This window comes from Chroicocephalus ridibundus, chromosome Z, assembly GCF_963924245.1.
Source record: "Chroicocephalus ridibundus chromosome Z, bChrRid1.1, whole genome shotgun sequence".
Lineage (NCBI taxonomy): Eukaryota > Metazoa > Chordata > Aves > Charadriiformes > Laridae > Chroicocephalus > Chroicocephalus ridibundus.
Window position 1 is genome coordinate 84,396,001 of NC_086316.1, and position 6,125 is coordinate 84,402,125.

The 6,125-nt window shown below is 49.8% G+C and overlaps 1 long non-coding RNA gene across 3 annotated transcripts; it reads left to right on the forward strand.

Annotated features, from left to right (window-relative positions):
* The first annotated feature begins 55 nt into the window (after positions 1–55).
* LOC134508425 (uncharacterized) lies at positions 56–4,601 on the forward strand. Of its 3 annotated transcripts, XR_010069055.1 has the most exons (4): positions 56–323; positions 969–1,089; positions 2,030–2,273; positions 3,187–4,601. It is a non-coding gene; the product is annotated as an uncharacterized LOC134508425 (long non-coding RNA). The 3 variants fall into 3 exon arrangements; XR_010069053.1 differs by lacking the exon at positions 3,187–4,601 and having other exon boundaries at positions 2,030–2,929; XR_010069054.1 differs by lacking the exon at positions 3,187–4,601 and having other exon boundaries at positions 56–231; positions 2,030–2,929.
* The last annotated feature ends 1,524 nt before the right edge of the window (positions 4,602–6,125 follow it).

Consider the following 6,125-nt stretch of genomic DNA (forward strand, 5'->3'; position numbering starts at 1 on the left):
GGCGGAAGTGACCTCATGACGCCGGGGACGTGCGCAGGGGGGCGGCTGAGGGAGGAGGTGGGGCCGTTATGGCGGCGGGAGGGTGGTTTCGCCGGAGCTGTGAGTCCCCCGAGGGTGACAGGGCATAGAGCGCCCCGCAGAGCCCCTGGTTCGCTGTGAAGAGCCGGTGACACCTCGTGCGAGCAGAGGCACCCGATGGGTGCGGGAGTGATACAGCTGCGAGTCAATAAGGTCATTAAAGGAAGGTTTAATGGCGGGAGCGGGTTCCCCGTGGCCACCGGTTGGCGGTCGCTCTGTGAACCCTGGGGTAGAGGCCTCCCATGGTAGGTGTCCTGCCCATGGACAGAGTCCAGAGCTGCCCCGGGGTGGAGGAAGATGGGAAATCGTAGAATGGTTTGGGTTGGAAGGGAGCTTAAAAATCATCCAGTTCTAACCCCCTGCCCTGGGCAGGGACACCTCCCACCAGCCCAGGTTGCTCCAAGCCCCGGCCAACCTGGCCTTGAACCCCTCCAGGGATGGGGCAGCCACAGCTTCTCTGGGCAACCTGGGCCAGTGCCTCACCACCCTCACAGTAAAGAATTTCTTCCTGATAATCAATCTAACTCTCCCCTCTTTCAGTTTGAAACTGTTACCCCTTGTCCTATCATTACACTCCCTGCTCCAGAGTCCCTCCCCATCCTTCCTGTAGGCCCCCTTTAGATACTGGAAGGCCGCTATAAGGCTCCTCGGAGCCTTCTCCAGGCTGAACAACCCCAGCTCTCTCAGCCTGTCCTCATAGCATAGGTGCTCCAGCCCTCTGAGCATCCTCGTGGCCCCCTGCTGGACCCGTTCCGACAGCCAAAACGTTTGTTTGTGGGTCAGCGATTGCCTCAAGTTCATTGCCCCCAAAGGCGGCGCAGGACAAAGCTGTTGCTGAAGCTCTGAAGCCCAGGAACACAGATACTGTCAAGAACGTTGCTTTCTTGCAGATAATCTTGCAGACTTGGCTGATAAGTTGCAAAAATGCTGCAGAGGAAGAAATGTCGATGTTGAAAGCCGAGTGTGAAGCTTGTTCTCATTCCATCGCAGTTGGCAGTGTGATTACTTCAGGTATCGGTGATGGGATCCTTGCACCATCAAACAAAGCTGTGTCGCACGCAGCATTTGCACACTGGAGTATGCGTCATGCCACCATGGTCATGCTTGATCTGGAATCCCTGGTGTTTATTTCCGTAGAGACTTAATGCCCTCATCCTATTGTGGCTTACTCTTGGAGGCGTTTGGAAGAGGGAAACAACTTCACAGCAGGGAACTGCAGCATTTCCCCCTGAAAATTCTCATATTTAAGTGTTGTAAGGGCTGAGTTTCTTGGTATATTACAGTTTTGCGTAATATTTTATCGTAGAATCATAGAAACGTTTAGGTTGGAAAAGACCTTTGGAGGGTTTAATGGTAAATGTTGCCTTAATCTTAACATTTACACAAAACCAGATCAATTTTATGTATAATAAAGAAATATAGACAGTCTACAAATGTGTAGCGCTTCCATTTGTTTGAAATCTGAAAAAAAAATAATAAGGGGGTTGTGGATCCTCCAGTCCCCTTAATAATGTTTTTTTGTGAAGTCCCTCCACCAGCTTTAAAAAGATTTACTCCTGAAAAAGCTAATTTTAGTCCAAAGGCATTACGGATGTGTCATGACTTTGAGCTGATTTTACGTTAATGTTAGCTGAAAGAACAGATTCTCCCTAACTTGTGCCAAAGGGGATCCTGGTCGCTGCGTTGTTCTCCAGGGCTTCCTCCCTGGGGGAATATATGTAAGATACATGTGGTATATGGTCTGTCCTGGCTTGGATTCTCCTTCCTGAAACCTCTCTCTAAGGAACAGCCAAGGAACTTTCCAGAAAAAAGCCCCACTTGACACTCAGGTGTCGACAACTGCCCAAAAATCAGAGCTTTAGATGTGGGCCAAGGTTTCAAACTGTTTTAAGCGTAATGGGGTCAGCTACAGAACGGGATGGAGTCACCTCTCCTTTCTCTCCCCGTTCAGACAGATCAGCACAAAGCTACAGCTCATGTAGCTAAACCCAAGTAACGGGACGACGAGGCTCCTCGGGCTCGATCTGCCTGGGCTCGGCTGCAAGAAGGCCAGTGTCGGCATCAGCTGGGGGAAGACCAGCACCATGTGATGAGCTGGAGCAACTCAGCAAACTGGAGCTGTTTTTTCAAGAGCAAAAGCTGCAGTGGGAAAACCCAGCGAGGACAGTTGGGCCTTTCTGCTCTTGTGAGGAAGTGTAAGAAATTGATTGATACCAGCTGATGAACAAATCCCCCTTTTCTTTGTACAGAAGAAACCTTTAACTTCTTCCTCTAGAAGAAAATTTAACCCAAGGGAACCAAAGTCATCCCCACCCCTCATAAAAGACAAAACCTGTCTTTTGCAGTGGCTGCCTGTTCCTTTTGTGTGTGATTGTGGTGGCTGCATCAGCGAGCGCTTGGGCACATCAGCTCCCTTTCTTCTATGGGATCAAAAGTCCTTCTGCTCCCAGAGCTGCCCTGGGCTTCCCAGGCTGGGGCTCTGAGAAGTTGCCGCTTCCTCTCTGGTTCTGAATTCCCCTGGGGTTTCCTCACCGGTCACACTCCAGACCATCTCAGGTTTCTCCGGTCATGCTCCCTTCTAATCTTTCCTGCCAGCGCCTTCAGGCAATCTTCCAAATACTCGATTAGGGAAATCATGACTCCTGGTTTTTATGTCTTTTTGGTACTTTTATTCTTTTTTTTTTTTTTTTGAGGGATTTGCTGTTTGCTCAGATCCACATGACTGGCTGAGTCAGGAGTAGGGATAGGGGAGTCACACAAACACCCCTCCGTTGACATGCTTCGCATGAGTAGCGGAGCTCAGAACTTATACTAATGTACCTTAAAAATACAAGTTAAAAATAAAGCTTTTCTTTCAGCCGTGTGTTCCTGCCAGCACCATGTGTCTTGGTGCAGAGCCCCAGCTGCGGCAGGAATGTGCTGTTTCCCCCGAAAACGCAGCCTCACATCTTGACTCTCATCTCTCGCCTTGGTGATTAATTTGAATTTGTGCTGGCAGTAAGTTCTGCGGCCCGAGTCCTGCAGATATTTCATCGTGCAGCTGTAAGCAGCGTCGACCACCAGCATTCTTTGGGGTTATCTATAATAAAGCATGTTTTCTTCTTGCAGCCGTGTGTCTCCCCGTGGAATTACGTGGCAGCAGGATACAAGCTTCTAGTGTTGGCGCATCATTTGGAGATGAGTAATTCTTGATGTTTGATCGACTCTGAGCTCCGTGTGAGGGCTGAGAAGTTTTGAGTTGGAGCCCGGGAGTAGCCGGTCAGCTTTCAAATATTAGGAGCTGAAAAGAGACGTGTCAGCTTCCTGAGTGAAGAAAGGGGGCAGCCGATGGGATGTTTGGCCTCGGCTGGTGCTATCAGCTGCGTGCACGCGTCGTGCTTGGTCGCTGCGGTTTAAATGTACAAGAGCAAAGATCAGAGCCCTTCCCCGGCCACGTCTGAGCCAGGCGCCATCAGATAAATGCTCTTTTTCACCCCTGACGCCCACAGCGGAAGGGAGTGGGAGACAAGATCAGCTGCTCTCCTCTCTCCGCGCCCATGGGCAAGTAGAGAAGGTGGTGGTCTCCTTTCTTCCTCTCAGCCTTGAAAGAGCAAAGAGTAACCACAAAAAGGGAACACAGCGTGAAGGAGGGGTGAATAATCCCAGCATGAGATTGTCATGAACACAGACAGTGCATCTTAGGGCTACCCTGGCAGCAGATTTACCCAGATTGGTGGATCCGGCCATTAAAACTGCACTTATTTCTGAAAAGCCGCCTTTGGTCCTTCCCTATCTCCCTGCCCCAAGAGCTGATCCACCAGTGCTCTGCTCAACAAACTTCTCTTTCTCCTCCCTGCATGCTCCGGGTTTCACTGGGAAGACTCTGTCCTCCTGCCCGTGCTTGTCGGTACCCAGTGCTGCCAGTATTCTAGAGCTACTGGTCTAAGTCCTGTGCTGGACACAGCCCCAAAGCCTCATCTGGTTTTAGGTGCCAACATTTCACTGCTGCCACTGGGATCCAGAGACCAAAACATCTTTGGATTGCTTTAGCCGTATCTTATAACGACACCGAAATATCACAGAAGAGCTAACCAGGCATCTCTCAGGATTTCATCACCTGCGTCCTACCTGGCTGTCCTCGGTCACCAGCTCAGCAAGTGGGATAAGACCAGTAGCGTGGTCAAAATTCCCCTCCCAGCAAATCAGGGTCGATGGAGCAGAGCGGAGCGCGAGGCTTGAAATCGCTGCAGTCGCAGCTTCGGGGTCGGTGCAGCGTTTTTTATAGAACCCGCTCGGCAGATTCCGGGCAGGAACAATTTCCCTACTGTAAAAATGAGAAAATGTGAATATTTGTTCCTGCGAAACACATTTTTTCACCATTGGGACAAGAACTGAGTGTGTAACTTGGCTAATGTTTAAAAAGGAACTGAAAGTATTTGAGTTTCGAGTTTTTCAAATTCACTTTTTGCTAATTTTATCATCTCCGTAAAAGATTTATTTCGGTCTTTTTAGCTATAAAGTTATTTCTGCTGATTGTGAAATTTCCTTCCCCTTATTTTTACGTATTTTCAAGAGACCCAAACCGTTCTGAGAAATAAGATCGCGTACTATCCTTCTGCGTCATCCTCACGTGCCAACCACAGGAGACTGATTTGCTGTCCCCGTCGCCCCACTGGTCACCAAAACGTCCGGCGCAATCGGCAGCTGGCACAGCGGAGAGCGGGGATAAAGGGTGAGAGTCAACGGGAGAATGCGGAAAGGGCAGGTTACGCTGAGGTTTTATAAACGGATAGTTCTCAAATGAACTTTGATGCGCTTTATCCTAGAGGACTTTAAAAAGTGTTTCCAGCCTTTGCGGTGGGGGTTTCAGGAGGGAGGCAGGGTGCTGGCAGGCTGAGAAAGGGGGGATATAGGCTCTATTTTTTTTTTGGTTTTTTTTGGAAAAAAAGGAAAGGGCTTGGAAATTACAAGCCAATTAACTTCAGCTCCTGAAAAACAACATCAAAGAGACCATGGAATAAGTAATTGGGAAATCATCCGTAAGCAACTAAGAAGAAAATACGGGGAGATGAATACCAGCCGACGGAGATCTGTCAAGGACAAATGGTTTCCCTTTAAATCTCATTTCCTTCTGTGATGGGTAACAGGCCCTGTGGGGAAAGAAGCAATAAATATCAGCTGATAAGGCTTTTAACACCTCCCCACACCCCACGCGGCCCGTGGGGAGCCATCCCCGGCCAGCGGACAGTCACCCCCGGCTTGCTGTCACCTGGGCTTCTGCACCCACCTCTCGTGGGTTTTAATGTCAGTGATCACCTGGAGAAGTGAGAATTTAAATCTGGAGAGCACGCGGAGGTGGCGAGGGGAGGACTGGGGGAGGGACGGAGTTTCCAAACTCCGTTGAGGATTTGGGGGAAAGGGCTGAAAAATCGCATGTGGCGCAGAAAGGACAAGGGCAGGGTCGTCCACCCCGGCAGGAATAATTGGGAGAAGTGGGTGGGGAACAGCTGACTCGGGAGCGGTTCCTTCAGCAGAAATAGATCTGGAGCGCTCGATGATCACAAGCTGGAAGTGAGTCAGGAATGCCACGGCCCTGCAGGAGAAGCCGGAGGGCTCCGGCGTCCTCGTGGGCACAGCCAAACCCTGGGGGAACAGGCTCCCCGTTTTTAGGCACTTGCAGAAAAATGAGGCTTAGTGGGAGAGAATCAGGTCTGGAAAATACCTGAGCTGACAAACTGTTCAGTCTAGTGGGAAGAAAACTAAAAAGAGATATTTTCAGACACGTTTCTGATGTGGAAAAGGGAATTTTTGTCTTTACGGAGTTGATGCTCGGTGCGTAAGGCAAAAAAGTAAGGATTCCTTCTCCTACCAAACGTTACGGCTTCCAGTGCGAACCCTCGAGCTTACACGGTGCAAAACACGCAATAAATCAATCGGTGTTTTCCCAACATGTTTCCTAAACCACATTCGGATTTAAACCGAACGATCCTACCCAATTCATCCAGGGCAAAAGGTCCCGCGGCAGAGAGCAGCTCTGGAAACGGGGTCTCCTTTTAGGTTATCTTTCT